The 18,754-nt window shown below is 33.0% G+C and overlaps 1 long non-coding RNA gene across 1 annotated transcript in view; it reads left to right on the forward strand.

Annotated features, from left to right (window-relative positions):
• The window catches only part of LOC138374599 (uncharacterized), a 202,577-nt gene that overhangs the window by 142,692 nt on the left and 41,131 nt on the right, over nucleotides 1-18,754 (forward strand). Inside the window, exon 5 of the long non-coding RNA XR_011231387.1 lies at nucleotides 11,921-12,043. This is a non-coding gene — a long non-coding RNA (uncharacterized lncRNA). The remainder of the gene's footprint in view (nucleotides 1-11,920; nucleotides 12,044-18,754) is intronic.

The following is an 18,754-nucleotide window of genomic DNA, read 5'->3' on the forward strand; positions in this document are numbered from 1 at the left end:
AATAAACTGATTACCAATTCTTTATGGTGGGGCATGAGTTAACTTTTTCATGACACAACTTGAGTTTTTTTCACGCTGAAAAGCCAGCAAGTAATATTCCCCCAAGTCCTTCCGGGCAACACATCACACAAAACCATGTCCAGAAGTCCTTATAAAATGTACTTCCTCCTTTCCCTTGGTCCCTGTCTTGGGATTAGTAGATAATGAGTACAGCAAAGTAGGTCACACAGTCCTGACCTTGTGAGATACAGCTCATAATACTGAAATGTCATGGCTGGGAAAAAAATGGGGATCATCATTTTCTCATCCTGACATTTTTCCACATCATAACTCACAGATACTTCATTAAAGATCAAAAATGAAATAGAGTAATAAGACTATATTGACAGCCATAGTAAATAAAATTAAAATCTATGTAATATATTTGAACTTGGGTCATGACATTAAAGTTTGGGATTTGATATTAGGTTACATAGATATTCATCATGAAGAAATTTAAAATATACAGTAACTGCACACAGAGGAATAAAAAAGTAAAGAAAATGTTTGCAATCTGGGCTGTTATTAACTAAGGTAGTGTTGGTAGTGAGAAGCACCTCCTTTCCCTAATCTCCATAGGGTTAATTGTAGATTTCAAGTGAGATATAAATACATATATATATGTGGGTGTGTATATATAATATATATAAAGATATATATAAAGATACATAAGAACCTATCAAATTAAGAAGAACTGAAAATCATTCATCAGAACAAAACATTTTTTTATCCTTTAAGAGACAGTATTAGCAAAGCATTTTTTTTCAATAGAACCACACTAACAAAAAGAATTATCTCTTTCTCTTCTATGCTATCATGCTTTATAAATGTTTTCTATTCCTTTTATCCCTGTTGACAACCCACTACACCTCATTCTGACATTATTCAATAAAGTCTAGAGAAGTCCATAGGCTGGGTAACTTTCCTATCTCCATCCTCAGTCCCGTGGTTCCCTGTCTAGTATCTCAGTAGCATCAGAGTAACCTGAGGGACATGAGGCAAACTTTGGTTATATTTTTGCCCTTACAGCTCATTGCAACATTTTTTGGTTTTTTTCACTGAGCTTCTTTACTTGATGGATATGACTTGACACAAGCAAGACATGGAAGGGAATTTGGGAATTTTCCTAAAGAGGTTATTGACTGGAAAAGAAATTGAAGATGTATTTATGTTGTCATAAATGAAGGTTATGAGATGATAACTGTTCTGAAGCTACCAAGATAGCTTTTTCTCATCAGAAATTTTATATTTACATTTGGAAAATATGAAAATTGAAAATACATAGCATTTGTTGAGGCATATAATCAGAATATTTTGAATACTTGAACAATTTTGAAATTCTACATATCAAATAAATATTTTCCCTGATTTGCAAATAATTGAGTGTTTATTTGATTACATATAATTTCTGGTTCAAAGACTTACATCCCTGTCTGTTTACATAAAATAGTAAAATTTCTAGAAATTTTCCAACTCAATTCAACAAACACTTATGCATTGTTTTTAAATAGCTAGGTGCTTGCCTATGCATTTTTCTGTATCATTTATTTTCTTTTTTTCCAGTTAGCTCAAACATGCTCAAGAGCACACATATAACTCACCATGTGCTTGATTAACTGTCTGTCTGTGTTAAACTCCAACCAAATTACTCAGAAATGAGAGACAGAGACTAATACAAAAAATACCCTCATGGTTATTTTGCCCAAGTGAAGCCATATGAAATATTTACCTACCAAGAGAAAATTGCAAAATGATAATAAACTACATTTCCCCTAGCACTCACTAGAAAAGCTGCCCTGGTTAATGGAGAAGTAAGGGTGTATTCAGGACAGAAAGTGTTAGAAAGGTGGTATGTTTTTTTTTCCCTCCTCTCTTCACTCCTTCTCTTTTTCCTTCCCCCTTCACTTTTCTCTCTTTCCTTCTCTCTCCCCCATCTGCCTCCCTATCTATGTACAGAAATCCCCCCTGTTAATGGAGAAAGCTAAAGGCCATGAATTTCAATTACTGTATTATTTTTCTTTCACTTATGAAAGGCAATAACAGAAAAGAATTGGAGAAGTTTTTACTAATTTTATGTTCACATGTAAATTATATTTTCATGCAGTGATGAATGACATTAACATGATAGCACAGATATTCTAATTTCAGGATTATAAAATGTTTCTAAAATTAAGGAAAATACAGCTAATAGTAATAGTTAACTTTATTGAGTAATGTGCTAAGTGGTATGTGTGCGTTATCTATTTTAATGTACAAAAAATTATTTTTTGAAATAACTACTTTTTTTTTTATTATAAATGATAATATGGAGGCTCAAAGATGTTCTTGTCCAATGCCAGAAAGCTAGAAAATATCAGAGCTGGTGTAGAAACCTAAGAATCTATTTCAAAGCACTTTCTCAGTCAGTATACACATACTACCCTTCATGTATTACAGTAAATGAATTTGGTGAGGAGTATTCCAAAAGCAATGTCCAAGATGTGTCTCACGGATCTTCGTGATAATGTTTTCCTAAATGCAGAAACATTCAAAATGATGATTAGTGTTACAGTTTAAGATACTTCTTTATAATTAAATTCCTTTTAAAGCAATCAAGTGGAAATCATTCCTATTTTAAAAATGTATCATCACAACAGCACACAAATTTGCTGTTGTTAAGTCTTGTATTTGTAAATCATTGAAAGTGATGTCTATTTTGTTGGTCAGAACATATAATTGAAGTAAGTGTACCAAAAAATATTGAAGACCACAATTATACATGTCAAAGAGTACAAGGATTTTGAAAATTGCCAAAGATGTTCCACAATCAATGTCGATCATTTTCTGCCAGATTCCTCAGTCACAGCTTACTCCTCTTCTCACGAATGGGATCACTTAAGCCATACATGAAATTCCTGTTCTTATCTTTTTTCCGACCTGGTTCCCAGCTTAGTTCTAAAATGTTTACATTTTACCATACTTGATACATTTCTACACCTTTGTGAAATACTTGTAACTATCACTAAAACTCCATCATTTCCCCATTCTATTCTCCTCCCACCCTGAGGTAGACAATCTTAAGATTAGCATGAATGGGTATTTTCAATATATTTTGATACATATATGTGTTATTTTATAAGAAGACAATAGTAAAGATAAATATAAATGCTATCAGTTGCAACTTGCTCATTATACTCAGTGTTGTATTTGTAAAAGTGATAGTGTTTATACATCTAATTTTTGTTTACTTATTTTTATTTTACGTTATCCTTTTGTTATACCACATTTTACCTCTTCTGTTTTCAAACATTTTTTGTTAAAACATATTACATTAAAAACTTTGTTGCGTGTCATCCTTTGCATATGTACCCAGGTTCCTCAAGATAACATAAATTTGCAAGGTCCATCCATGGGCCACTAGCAACGCCTGACAGTTCCTGTTTCTTCCCATCTTCCTCAACATACTCCCCTCTCAGATACCAACCCAGGGGGTATGAAATGATACCACATTGTCATTTTGTATTTCCCTGACTACTAAAGAGGTTGAGCATCTTTTCACATCTGTGGATCACTCTTGGTTTTTTGTTAATAAATGCCATATTTATATACTATGCTCTTTTTTTTTTCTAATGCACTGTTTTGGGAATGTGATGTATATTGAGGAAACAAAGTTCTTCATATGCATTGCAAACATATTCTCTCATCTGGAGGCTTGTCTTTTAACTTTGTAATTGTAACGAGTTATTTTGCTTTATAGAAATTTCTCTTTAATGTAATCAAATTTATCAGCATCCTCTCAAGATCTATACCCTTTGAATTTTATTTAAGCAATCTTTTCACAGTTTAATGAAATAAAAATTCTTCACATTTTTTCTTCTAAATGTATTACAATTTTTTCTCATATTTAGATTATTTTTTTAATTGTTATAAGTATAATAGTTGCATATCTCTATATGGTACATGTGTTATTTTGACACAGGTATACAATGTGTAACAATCAAATCTGGGTAATTGGGCTATCCATCGTCTCAAGCATTTATCATTCTTTATGTTAGGAACATTCCAATTCCACTATTTTAATTATTTTAAAATATAACTATTGTTGACTATAATCATCTCAATGTCCCATCAAATTTTATGCATTCTAACTATTTAACTACATTTTTTCATCCATTAACCAGGCCCACTTTATCCCTTCCTCCTCACTATCCTTCTTAGACTCTTGCCCCCATCATTCTTCTTTCTTTCCCCATAAGATCCATTTTTTTAATATTTAGCTCCCACATATGAATGAGAATATGGAAGATTTGTCTTTTTGTGCTTGGCTTATTTCACTTAACATAATATTCTCCAGTTCCATCCATGTTGTTGCAAATGGCAGGATTTCATTCTTTTGTGAGGCTGAATACTTTTCCATTGTGTGTATGTATAGCATTTTCCTTATCCATTCATCCATTGATGGACATTTAGATTGATCCCAAATCCTGGCTATTGTGGATAATGCTGCAATAAACATAGGAGTACAGATATTTTTTTGATATATTGATTTTTCCTTCCTTTGGATATGTAGCTACCAGTGGGATTGTTGGGTCATATATAGAATTTACAGCTCCTGAATTTCTTGCTTGATTTTTTTTTATTATTTCAATCTCTTTGTTAAGTTTCTCTGATAGGCGTCTGAATTTCTTCTCTGTGTTGTCTTGAAGTTCATTGAGCTTCTATATAACAGCTATTGTGCATTCTTTGTCTGAAAGGTCACATGTCTACATCCCTCTGGGATTGGTTACTGGTGCCTTATTTAATTTGTTTTGTGAGATCATGTTTTCCTGGATGTTCTTGAAGCTTGTGGATGTTTGTTGATGTCTGGGCATTAAAGAGTTAGATATTTATCTTAATCTTCACAATCTGAGCTTGTTTGAACTTGTCCTTCTTGAGAAGGCTTTCTATGTATTCAAAGGGAATTGAGTGCTATGATGTAAGTCTTTGGTCACTGCAGCCATATCAGCACAAGCAGGGTCCCCAAATCCAGTAACACTGAGACTCTTGCAAACTCCCGATGGTACAGTCCTTGTGGACTTGGGTAAGATATGAGAGAATTCCCTGGATTACTAGGTAAAGTCTCTCATTCTCTTCCCACACTCTCCCCCCCGCCCAGTAAAAAGAGCCTCACTCTTCATGCTGGGGTGCTTGGAGATGGGAGAGGAGTGACATAAGCACTCCCTCATAGCCACCGCAGCTGGGACTGTGCTGGGTCACAGTTGCCATTATCTATCTATCTATCTATCTATCTGTCATCTATCTGTATGTATATCTATATATCCTTATGGTCCTCCTTCTTCAGCTGGACCCCAACTGACACTTAAGCCAGTAGAGGAAATAAATCAAAATACTAAAAAAAAGAAAGAAAGAGAGAGAGAGAGAAGAAAGAAAAACAAACAAGCAAAAAAAAATGTAATCTGAGAGATCCAAGGATGGAATGAGGCCTGTGACAAATCTAACTACTTTACAAATGTATGATACAGTCTCACTGAGGTGAGTGAGGCATATAGAAACTGGCCTAAGTAACTTTAGGAAACAGTGATTTTAGTGGTTACTGTTAACTAAAACAACAAAAAGACTGTACATAAACACTGTAGTCCAGTTAGTAAATTTATTTCTCGCAGAGGTACAAGTTAACTCTTCTGAAACTACTTTTCATATATACTACACTTGAACAAATAAATAGATATATTGCAGATAATGGGAGCCAAGTGTCTCACTGTCATAGATGAAAATTACAAATCAGCAAGGGATGATGCCAGAATGAACCCTGTTGTACTAGGTTTAGAGATGATATTATGAACCCATACATATATTAACACTTATAGATAGATAAGGTAATAATTAGAGATGATTATATACATGTTAGAATAAACATAGACATAGATTAGTATAAATACTTACATTCAACTCATTGAAACTTCAGAATAATACAGAGTTTTATTAATATAATGATTCACAAAACAGAAAGCTATGGGCATGTTTTCCTCATGCTATAGATACATCTTCTTGTTTCTTTGATACCATGGAGATAATTCCCTTGGGTAAAAAAAATGTAAACATGTAATTCTTCTAAAGGACTTGTATAAATATTTCTTTAGGTTAAATGTATGGCTCACAAAACATCTGTTCAATTTGAATGTAGCCATATATCTACCCTTTAAGGTATAGATTTTCTATAAAAGATCAATCTAACACATTATCATGTAAAATATATTATTATTATGTCACAGGAAAGGTATATTGATCCTGTAGAAAAAGATGTGTAGTTGAAATCTATATATCTGGACTCAACACAGGCTCCACAATTACTTATTTGAGAATTTTAAATCATTTTATCAATTAGGCAGTTTCCTCATTTTCACTTTGGAATAAAATACCAATCACATGAGGTTATTGTTAGGATTCTATAACATTATCTATGTGAAGGATATAATTTTAAAACCTACAACCTAAAAGTCTCTCCTTGATGTGAAGTGAAGGTAAATCAAAAGTTGCAGACATTCATTGATCATCTGTTATAACAGAGTGCTTTTCTAGATGTTGGATATATTTTTGGAGGAAATAATCTCCTTGGAAACATAAGATAATTTTACAGATAGAAAAGACAGTATCACAGTTATCCCTCATTATCCACTGGGGATTGCCTCCAGTGCCCTCCTGGATACCAATATCCATGGATGCTCAAGTTCTTTATATAAAGTGTTATAATATTTACATTCAGCCTACACACATTTTCCCCACATACTTTAAATCGTCTTTGGATTACTTATGAGTCCTAATACAATGTGAGTGCTATACAAATAGTTGTTATACCGTTTCTTTTAAAATTTTTGTCATTTTTTTGTTATTGTATTGTTATTTTTTCCCCAAATATTTTCATCCCCTGATTGGATGAATCTGTGGATGTGGAATCTGCAGATAAGGAGGGCTGAGTGTACCAAAAGAAGGAGACTAGAAACTGAGCATGTAGAATTTAGAGAAAATTGTGATCATGTCGACAAGATCTTTCCACCATGTTTGAAAATGACTTTATTGACCCATAAATTGGATGTAATCAGGCCTTTAAGTAATCTTTCCAGTTGTGGCAATAGTTTGACTTTGATTCAATTAAACTCACTTTTCCACAGTTTAATTTTCAACACTGCCTTTCTTTCATTAAAACCTATAGGATAGTCATGGAATACAAAAAGATTGATATGAAGTTATATTTAAGTACTTGGTATACCATAAGGATACTAATCATATTTTTGAGTACAGGAATACCTCATTTTATTGCATTTTACTGTATTACACATTGCAGATATTGCATGATTTTATAAATTGAAGGCTGGTGGCAAGTCTACCGCAGCCATTTTTCTAACAGCATGTGCTCAGTTTGTAAATATTTTTTAGCATCATTTTTAATTAAGGTATGTACATTTTATTTTAGACATAATGCCATTGCACACTTAATATACTACAGTATAGTGTAAGTATAACTTTTATGTGTACTGGGGAACCAAAAAATCTGTGACTCACTTTATTGCAGTGATCTGGAATCCAACCTTGCTGAGATATGCCTGTAATTGCATCTTTAGGGAGGTAAATGAACCAAGGCGCACTTAGCCAGATATCCTAGCTATTTGGGAATCCTTTCTATGTTACTCCAGCCTATGTGTAAATATCTTTTTTTTTATTGGTATGGAGATTATATATTTCAGAAACTCAATCTGATTCTGTTCAACCAAAAGCAACTATGTTAGAAAAAAACAAAATACATATGGCATTATTGCAGTGTAAATGTTGAAATATTTTATTCACTTTATTTCTCATAATAAACTATATGAAAAATCAGATAACGTGGCTTTCGTAACAAAGATCTCAACTACAATCATCCAATCATTTCTCTACATTTAATTAAAATCCAAGTTCTTAATTTAGGGATGTAATACAGCACTTTAATTCTCTTTTAATAGTTGGATACCTGCCTTAAATGCTCTTGCACCACCTCCAGCCATTGCTGGCTCTACCCCCTCATTGTAGGTGGGACTGACACTTTAACTTTCCACTCTTCTCAGCCTCACCACCTATTGCCTCATCTTTGCTCCAGGGCTTTTCAAATGAACCTATGTGAATGGCCAGGAGAATTGGGCAACCTGGAAGTGCAAGTGTTAGAGCACCCCAAGGGAACTTTTGACCACTGAAAGATGGTTGGTAATGGGAAAATGTTCACCACTTTACTGCATTCAGTGAATAACTAATTTTTTTTCTATATAGCAACTGAGAGGGTTCCAGGAGGATCTGGTCAAACGCCCACAGTGGACATCACCTTTATTCTATAGCTTTGTATTAGTTTTACCTCCTTGCCTCTTTTATATTTATAATTCATTTTCTCTGGGGTCATGTCCCAAAATAAACTACCTGCATACTAGCTCTGGTCTCAGACTCTGCTTTCCAGCTCAAACACAAACTAAGACATTGGGCTTAAAGTTTCTTTCTTTTATAAAAAACAAATTATGATTATATATTTTATGAAGTAATTTAATGTGCCAAATATACACAAATCATTTTAATTTTGCCTACAGTCATTGTCCATTCTATACTTTTAGAATTTAATTATTTCCAGTCTTACAGGGCAGTAAATTGATCATTACTTCATATGAAGTATGATCAGTAATGCTAGCCTGAAGATAAATGGAGGTTTTATTTCTGGTTTTTTTTTCCCTGTCAGTAGAATAAAAGATATGAAATATAGCTAACATGTGTGATAAATAAGGACTGAGTATATGAGAACAGAATTTTTTTAAACTTTTTTTTTTTTTTTTTTTGAGACAGAGTCTCCAGAATTTTTTTAAACAGAGGCAGGAATAGGATAGAGAGAGAAGAAAAGCAACTACAGGTCTCAACATTTCTCTTGTTAAGCAATAATGGCAAATTCACATTTATAATTTTATATGGTTTGATAACTGATTTTAGGTGCTTTTCATATTTCTGTGCCTCAATCTTCAGGATTTTCCTTTTATTTATTATTTTACTTCTGTGCTTTATAGAAATCTGGTGTAACAAGATAAAATTTTATATTGTTCATGGTTTTTTGGTTTCAAAAGTAAAAAATCTGAAGTGTGTATAATATAACCTATAACATATCCCTGTAAGCATAAAGTATTCCTTGGTGATATACATTTAGATTTACAGGTTCTGACATTTGAAATCAACAGTGATGTGATTTTTCTGAAATATAAGTGTTCACTGAAATGGTGAAATAGTAAAAAACTCAAAGGTGATATAAAACCAAAAGAATCATCAGAGAATATTTAAAATAAAAATATATTTTTAAAGCAGAATATTTTATTTGCATTTGTTAGCTGGTGAACTTTAAACATGTGAGGTGGCAGACACTTTCCTGAAAAGCACTGTGATCATTAAAAGTTTATTATGAGCTAGTACATTTTTGCTGCATCCAAAACTCAACTCAAATATTGAGTGTCTTCCTTCTGATAATTGTACCCAGAATGATAAAGTCAGTTTCATTCAGTACTGATGCATTATGTGCCCCATACATCAGATAAAACTAGACTAAAATTCTAGCTTCATAGTTAACAAATGATCTTAAAATACCAGGAAGGACTTATTTATCCACTCACATCTAATCATCCATGTGAATATTTGTAAATTTTGAACATTTAAAATTGTCACAGATTAACATTTGCTCTAGGACAGATTTATTCATCAAGTCCTTTCTTTTTACCTATTATAATTCCTAGTAAAATACAACAACTATCTGTGTATGAATGGATGAATGAAAGAGCAAGTGAGGTAAAGCTGAGTTCTCGAATATTTTCCTTTGTTTTTTCTTCAGGTATATCTGAGTCAAATAACTTAGTCTAGCTCACTTTTTCCAATATCATTTGCTTCAGCCACAGTCATATGATAATATATAGACCTCATGTTAAGAGATAATCTCAATTTAATTTGAATCATTCACAATGATTCCCAAATATTCAAAGGATTGCTTATTTTTTGCAACTAGTTTTAATGGATGGACTTGTCAGTAAATATATACTTGGTAGACAATATAATGTCATGGCTCTTACTTCAAAAATGATGCTACAAACTTATAAGGGCAAAAATGCCATTGCCTTTTAGATTTAGGTGCAATTTCATGTACAGTCTCTACCATTCCCCAAATAAAGGGTGTACAAAATTAAAATGTGTCTAACTGAATACTGTCTGAGATGGCTCCAACAAGTAAAATTCAGCCTAGTTGAAGCAGCTAGTTTGGGACTACCAATACTATCAGTATTCTAATCCATGTTTCAGGACAAATGGAAATGATCTGATGCCAAACTCTCCACACTTTACATTTTAATAACAAAAATATTCAAAAAGCAATCTTGATATTTGATAAGAAAATGAAAATATTTACAAATTTTCCATAAAACTATTTGAAAATTAAATATTTTCTTCCAACAAAATTTACTCCATTCCATTTTTCCTTGACAATGTATACTCATACACTCCTCCTCCGTTATGTCATTTTTAGCTCATTACTGTTTTTTACTCATATGAAATTATTGATTTCTAATGCAAATGCAAGACAGCCAGAAAAGTAAAAAATGTATAAATATAATTTAAATTAGCAATTTATATTTTCTCAATTTCCAGTATTTTCATTTTTCATGTTTAATCTACTACTAAATATGTTGTTTCCCTAAATAAAATTATTAAAGTTACTCAAGAACCTAAAGGAGTTTTACGTATTTCGAGTAAAATAATGATAATCACTATCATAGGATTATTTATCACTTTTAAAAGAAAAATATTATTAATATACAATTTTGTTAGAAATAAAAACTCAATTTTATCATAAGAGCTTCAAGAGGGAAAATCTCATATGTTAAGTTCATTCTAGTAACATTTCTACATTGTATGTCTTTTAACTTGAAATTTATCTTATTTACATGCTCATATGTTAGAAAAATGTGTAAAATTAAAGGAAAAGAAAACTCAGAAAAAAATCACCTCTAATCCCAACACAGAGATTACTTTTAGAATATTTTTTAATATCTTGAATGTTTCTTTGCAAGGTAAAACTAAGTCTATATAGGAGTCTATATATATAAGTCTATATATGAGTCTATATATATATATATATTTATATATATATGATATGTGGCAAAAATCCAAGCACTTCAAAAAAAAAAACTATCTTTTTTCAAAACATTTCTTCTTCAAAAGGAAATTTCAGATGAACATTTTTCCCAGTTAGTAAAAGTCATTGATGAGCAGGATGATATATAAGAATCATTTGAAGAACATGCAGCTTTTATAGACCTATTAATTAATTAATACAATGAAAGTTTCTCTGACTTTGGGAATCATGACATCACACTCAACTTAGCATTTCAGCCTGACCTAGTTGATATTACCAAGACACCCAAAGAACTACAGATGGAATTGATTGAGCTCTCAATAGATGACATTTTAATGTCATTGTTTTATATTAAGAAAGATACAATTGAAATTTTCATATAAAAATGCCCATACCTTTGGGAACATGCCCCAAAAATTCTTTCTTGGTTTTCAACCACTTATTGCTGCAAATCTACATTCTCTTACTTAACCCAAATCAAGATGCCTTTAAGGTCATCAATGACTGATATCCATCTAGAGGATCAACTGAAACTGCAGACCTTCATGCTGAAACCAAATATTCAAATGCTTTCCAACAAAAAGTAGACACACAAAAAATTACTTTAAAATTAACAGATAGTTTTCATTTTTTAAAATTGTTAAGTACATAATAGATTTTTACAAAATAATGTACATTTCTATGTATATCTAATTGAAGTTTCTTCAATGTTGCCCTATCTGATTACAGTTAAATTAATGTGGACTTCCAACATGAAAAGGTCCCCACCCCTGTCCAAGACCTTCACCTTTACTCACCACTCACTCCCTGACTCATCTAGAGCAAGATCCAGTCCTGCAAGCTCCATTCATGGTAAGTTCTCTATACAGGTGTACCATTTTTATCTTTTATACCATATTTTTACTGTACCTTTTTTCTGTGCTTAGGTATGTTTAGATACACAAGTACAAATACAAATACAATTGCCTACACTATTTAGTTCAATAATATGCTGTACAGTTTTGTAGCCTAGGAGCAATAGGCCATACCGTACAGCCTAGGTGTGTAGTAAGGTTATACTATGAATGTTTGTGTAAATCCACTCTGTGTTGTTCATACAAGGATGAAATCACCTACAGACACATTTCTTAGAAGATATCTCTGTCGTTAGGAGATATGTGACTGCATAAGAGGTAAACCAGAGAAAGCCCCAACTCCTCCACTATCCCATTTTCCCCCTGGCATGGCACCAGTAGGTGGTCAGGTGGACGAGCACAAACATGAGAGAGCCCCAACCCAAAAGCTCCTGTGGCTTTATAGGCTTTATAAACCTGAGTAGGGGCTGGAATAAGCAAGAGGGCACTTGGAGTCATAAAGTCCTGAGTGCATTAGATCCTCAGAACTTACTCATCTTGTAAATGAAAGTTTATATCTCAGACATTCTCAGCAACAACAACAAAAAAACAGTAACTATGTGAAGTGATTGTTATGTTAATTAACTTGATTGTGTTAATCATTTCACAATCAAATCATCACATTGTGTATTTTAAAAATACACAGTTTTATGTTTCAATTATATATCTGTAAAACTGAAAAAGAATTAAAAACTATTAAGTACTGAGTCACAACAAAGAAAACTGTCTTCAAACTTCTCCTCTCCACTGATAAAAGGACCCCCATAAAGTTCTGAGAAAACTGAGAGAAAGCCTTCTGGCAAAGGCCCCCTGTAAAGTGCCCTCCAAACAGAGGAGGCTGGGTTGGGAATGGAGTTGGTGGACCCTGAAACCTTGACAGCAGCTCCCCTCAGAGACTGTGATTCACGGCTGTGCCCCAAGTCTGGTGTGCGGAGGGTACTTTTCCTATCATGCCTTCCAGTTAAGATCTTTTTAATTGCCTATGGTTGGACCTGAAAAACCATACATAGGTATGTGTATTTCAGCTTGGAGCCACTCCTCACCATTTAAATTCATCTCTCACTTCAGGCTTCCTCATACTATAGACATCTGTAATGCTCTATGCATTTACCTTCTCATGTTTTTTCAATTGTTTTTGGTATATTTATCCCTTCCTTCAAATCATAGTTTGGACACCAGCCTATCAAGTAATCTTCCCCAGCCTACTAAGATTTTCCTTTAGCATTTTGAGCTGTGTCAACTACCAACATTCCCAACTTTGGGTACACATCAAAAATTTCTTGTGATTATTTGTTTCGTAGAACTAATGTCAAATTTACATATTATTTCAAGTTTAGCACTTTCTAAATTTTCTGCTATACACATACATACTTGAAGACAAAATACATTTTTTTAAAAGTGCTATAGAATTTCTCCAAATAAAAGAAAATTGTCTCCAACAAAGAGTTATTTTTCTATCCTCTGGTTAAACAGATCTGTGACATAAGCATTCATTTTGGAGCATTTATGATCATTAGAAAATTACTTCTTATATTGAACAGATATCAACTGTACTTTCAACTCTTAGTACTTGTTCAAATTTTATTGTCTTATCTTTTTTGTTGTTTGTTTCACATAATGGGCATTCAGTTATTTGAAAACAGGTTATCAGTATACCTAATAAGTATTTGCTCCTTTGGATATTCTTAAAATGTGAATGGTTTTTAGATCTTTTCTTACTCCAAACAGTATCATTTTGATGGGCTCCTATCTCTAAATATTCCTATAAAGTGTAATCCTGTGAATGAACAAAATAAAATGGATGTAATCTTAGTTTAACACACTGTAGCTATATTAACCCCCATGATCCTGTCACTGTAAATCTTATCTTGATTTATTACATAGTCCTATAAATTACATTCCAGATATCTCAAAAATTCACACGTGTTAATAGCTTCTTTCCCTTTAACAGAGATAAGTGAACTATTAAAAAGTGTGTGCATATTTGAAGATATAAACTAAAATTTTTCCTTTATCACTTTCAGTAAATCCTTGGACACTAAACCTTTCTATCTCCTCTACTTACATTTCCCTACTAATATTTACCCTTTATCTCAGATATAAAACTGTGATATTATCAGTAAAGCATATCCTATGTACAGGGTTCATAGGCATCTATTGGTGTCAGGCTCTACTGAATTGAATGCAGCCAGAAGCAAAAGAAAGTCATAAAGACCGAATTGAGCCAAATCAGGAGTCTTTATTAGCTGGCCAGAGACTACTCTCTGCACCGCCCAAAGGCGGCACAGAAAGCAGCCATGAGCCTTTGAAACAGAAAGTTTTTATATTGGAAGTTTGTGGATGGACAATTACTAAGACACAGCAAGCACATGTACAAACAGCCTTGAGTAAACATTATGTCATTTTCTTATCTTTGGTGTAATAGCATCTGGGCAGTTTGGGCTCTGGGCCATATCTTGTTCACGCAAAACATGAGTGTTGTAATAGCTTCACGCAAAACGTAGGGGCTGTAATCATCTTACGCAGAACATGGGTATTGTAGTCACTTAGGAATTTCTGTGTTGGGGGTAGCAAGCAGGTTTTACGGAAGCAGAATGGCAGATTAATGATTTTTCGGCGCAAAACTCAGACTGTAACAGACTGTCTCTAATTTTATGATGGAATTCACTTGAAAATTGAATTTCCTTTACAGATTTTTGGCTCAATAAATTTTGAAGGAATCTAATACAGAAATTGATGCTATAGGTGTTTGTGTATATATATATATATATTTTTTTTTCAGTATCATTCAGTCTTCTCTAGTCTATCAAATAGAGATCATGTTAATACCAATTTTGTCATTTCCAAGTAAGATTTAACAATCTAACATGTCAAAAATGTTTTATTAAGTCTAGCTGTAGTTCATCTCTAACAAAATTATACCTAATGATTGAAGTCGCTAGCTTGCAGAAGAGTTGTACAATCATTTGCAAAATGATTTAAGAACAAACAATAAGCCTCTTGATTGTGACATTTAAGTGATATGTATTTACTCTTCAGCAAGGATATGTAAGTAATTCAATGTATGATTTATATCTTTTTTATTTTTATTTTATTTTTAATTTTTTTTTTCATTTTAGCATATTACAGGGGTACAAATGTTTAGGTTACAGATACTGCCTTTGCCCCACCCGAGTCAGAGCTTCAAGTGTGTCCATCCCCCAGACGGTGTGCACCGCACCCATTAGGTGTATATATGCCGCTCCCCCTCCCCCTCCCCCCCATCTGTCTGACACCTGATGAATGTTACTACTGTATGTGCACTTGTTGATCAGTTAATACCAATTCGATAGTGAGTACATGTGGTGCTTGTTTTTCCATTCTTGTGATACTTCACTTAGTAGAATGGGCTCCAGCTCTATCTAGGATAATACAAGAGGTTGTCACCATTGCTTTTTGTGGCTGAGTAGAACTCCATGGTATACACAATCCACTCATGTATTGATGGACACTTGGGTTGTTTCCACATCTTTGCAATTGTGAATTGTGCTGCTATAAACATTTGAGTGCAAATGTCTTTTTTATAGAATGTCTTTTTTTTCCTTTGGGTAGATGCCCAGCAATGGGATTCCTGGATTAAATGGTAGTTCTACTTGTAGCACTTTGAGGTATGTCCATGTTACTTTCCGCAGAGGTTGTACTAGTTTTCAGTTTTACCAGAAGTGTATGAGTGTTCCTGTCTCTCCGCATCCATGCCAACATTTATTGTTTTGGGACTTTTTGATAAAGGCCATTCCCAGTGGAGATAAGTGATATCTCATTGTGGTTTCAATTTGCGTTTCCCTAATGATTAGAGATGGTAGCAGAGGACCTAAACAGGTGGAAAACCATACCATGCTCATGGGTCAGCAGAATCAACATTGTTAAAATGTCTATACTACACAAAGTGATCTACAGATTCAGTACAATCCCTATTAAAATACCAACATTATTCTAAACTTGGCATTTAAAATATGAGTAAATAGAATTAAAATTATCTTCTCTAAATAGAAGTAATGTCACTTTTTGCATTCAATTACTTCAAAAAGTATTTATATCAGTTCAGAAAAATTCTTATAAACTCTTTGAAAGGCTAGAAATATAGGAGAAAGAGGAAAAATTAGCTTTGCAGATTTTGGCAATAACCACTAAAACAGATACGAACAAAGAGAATCTCTTTCCTATAGAGCATCTCTGTAAGTCAGAGGACAAGTATTTAAATCCTATTAAGCCACATGAAAACACTTTGAAGATGACTAGCTGATTCAGTAATACTGTTTTCTAAATCAAATGTGAATTGCAGTTCTTAACTGCCCATACCAGTTTCTTTGATATTTTCCCACCTACCTTATTTTTGATAAATTAATCTATAATTACCTCTGTTTAAAAATGAGTATGAAATAGAAAGGGACTAAACTAGGGTCTATGCGAAAACACTACAAAAGCAAAGATAGAGTGGCCCATGCCAAGATGGAGAATAAACTAAGAAAAAAAATCGCCCTAGGAAAAATATTCTATAGATTACTATTTTCCTATGCTATCAAAAAATTAAATGACTTGGAATATTTAATTAAAAACACAAATGATATGTGTCATAGAGTGGAAGAGATGATTGAATAGGAGAAAGATGGAGAAGATTCCTGTCTTAAGCCTGATTTCCTAGAATTAAACAGTGAGAGGGAATTTCTATGCAATTGATTTATTAAGATACTTCCAGAAAAAGACACTTAAGGGAAGTCTCATGAAGAGAACAACAAATGTATACATAGAAATAATATAAAATAATATAAAATAAAATAAAAACATACGATAGTTAGTAGAAGGGGACAGAGAACCAGCAAAAGGAACCCAAGAACATCTGAATGTAGAACCAGTGGCATCCATTAGAATTGTTTTGGTGTGTGTTTTCATAAAGCTTACTCTGAGGCAAGGACTCACGCATAAATAGTTTATTTGGATGACGATCCCAGAAAAGACTTTCAGGGGAGTGGAGAAGTCAAATAGGGAAAGAAGGAAGGAAATAAAGGATACTTTGTCAAGCAAGTTTCCAGGACACTTGGAGATTAATCCCACTGGGAACCAGGTGTCTTCTCCAGTCACTTCTGTATATTTGTAGAAACAAAAAATAAGACCTATTTAAAACTCTTCAAGAGAATAGAGACAGACTACATTTCTGAACTCTATTAATGAAGCTGGCATAACCAAACAGTATATAATGTTATGCTTCCATTTATATAATTTTCAAAGACAGGAAAAGTCACTGTATGGTGTTAGAAGTTAAATAGTGGTTAACTTTGGGAGGAGAAAGGGGATTGTGATTGCTTCAGGGCTGGGGTACTTGACTGTAGTACCAATAAGATGAGTGTGTTCACTTTGTTATTATTCAGTGAACTATAAACTCATGATTGGAGTCTCATGGCTGCCCTAATGACAATATTACAATTGTTTTCCTGAAGAAATCTTTCAAGATAACTGGAAACCCAACCAATCTGAACTGGTTGTCCTCTAAACTTAATGCATAGTTTTTGACCTGGAATAACCTTGGGAAGTCACTATACCTAATCTCTGAGTTGTAGTCTCTGTTTTTTGTGTTCCATGTCTTGGTATATACTGAAATATCCCTTTCATTTGATGGAGCACAACTTCAAGAAGCTTTATGAACAGAATGTATGAAAATACATTTTTGAAATCTTACAGACATTAGAATGTCTTTATTTTTCTCACACATTTCAATATTTGTTCATAAAATTTTGTATGATTTTTTGTCTTTTTTAGTGTAATTTTTAATGAATAAAATTTACTTACAGTTAAATACACATATTTTAAATTTAAAATTCAATGAATTTTGACAAATGTATACTCCTTTATAAACTCATAATTGCAAAGATGGGGAAACAACCCAAGTGCCCATCGATACATGAATGGATTAATAAAATGTGGTATATGTATACCATGGAGTATTACTCAGCCACAGAAAACAATGGTGATCTAGCACCTCTTGTATTAATTATCCTGGATAGAGCTGGAGCCCATTCTACTAAGTGAAGTATCACAAGAATGGAAAAACAAGCACCACATGTACTTACTATCAAATTGGTATTAGATTTTTATTTCTTTGAACATTCTTATCTGCGTACTTGAAATAGATTCCCCACCTCCACCCAGTATTTGATATATTCTCCAGCTCTTATTCAATTGTAATTTTTTATGTGGCATCTTTCATTAACTTCCTCAGAAATAGTGACATATACTTAGTCTTGTCTTCCTAAGGTAACTTTTGCCAATCCTGTTATATTAATCTTCTACTATAATAGACTCTAGCTAAAGTATAAAGATTATATCTTATTCAATGTTTACTTCCCATAGTATAACAAGGTTTACTGAAATGTTTGTCAAATTGAACTTCTTCATTTATTGTAAATGGATAACCCTCAAAAACCATCTGGAATATTGGATGTCACCCAGATGATCTTTGAAACTTGTCACTTTCAGCTATAATTACTCATTTATTTATAAGCACGCTTTGAATTCAAATGAATGTTTTGGACCAAAAATGATAATCGTGATCAAGAAAAAGGCAAGGTCAATTCCTATTTGAAGGATAATGAATTTTGATTGTCGTTTAAACAGAATGACAACACATCTATTGCCA

Source organism: Eulemur rufifrons, chromosome 24 (assembly GCF_041146395.1).
Source record: "Eulemur rufifrons isolate Redbay chromosome 24, OSU_ERuf_1, whole genome shotgun sequence".
Taxonomy (NCBI): domain Eukaryota; kingdom Metazoa; phylum Chordata; class Mammalia; order Primates; family Lemuridae; genus Eulemur; species Eulemur rufifrons.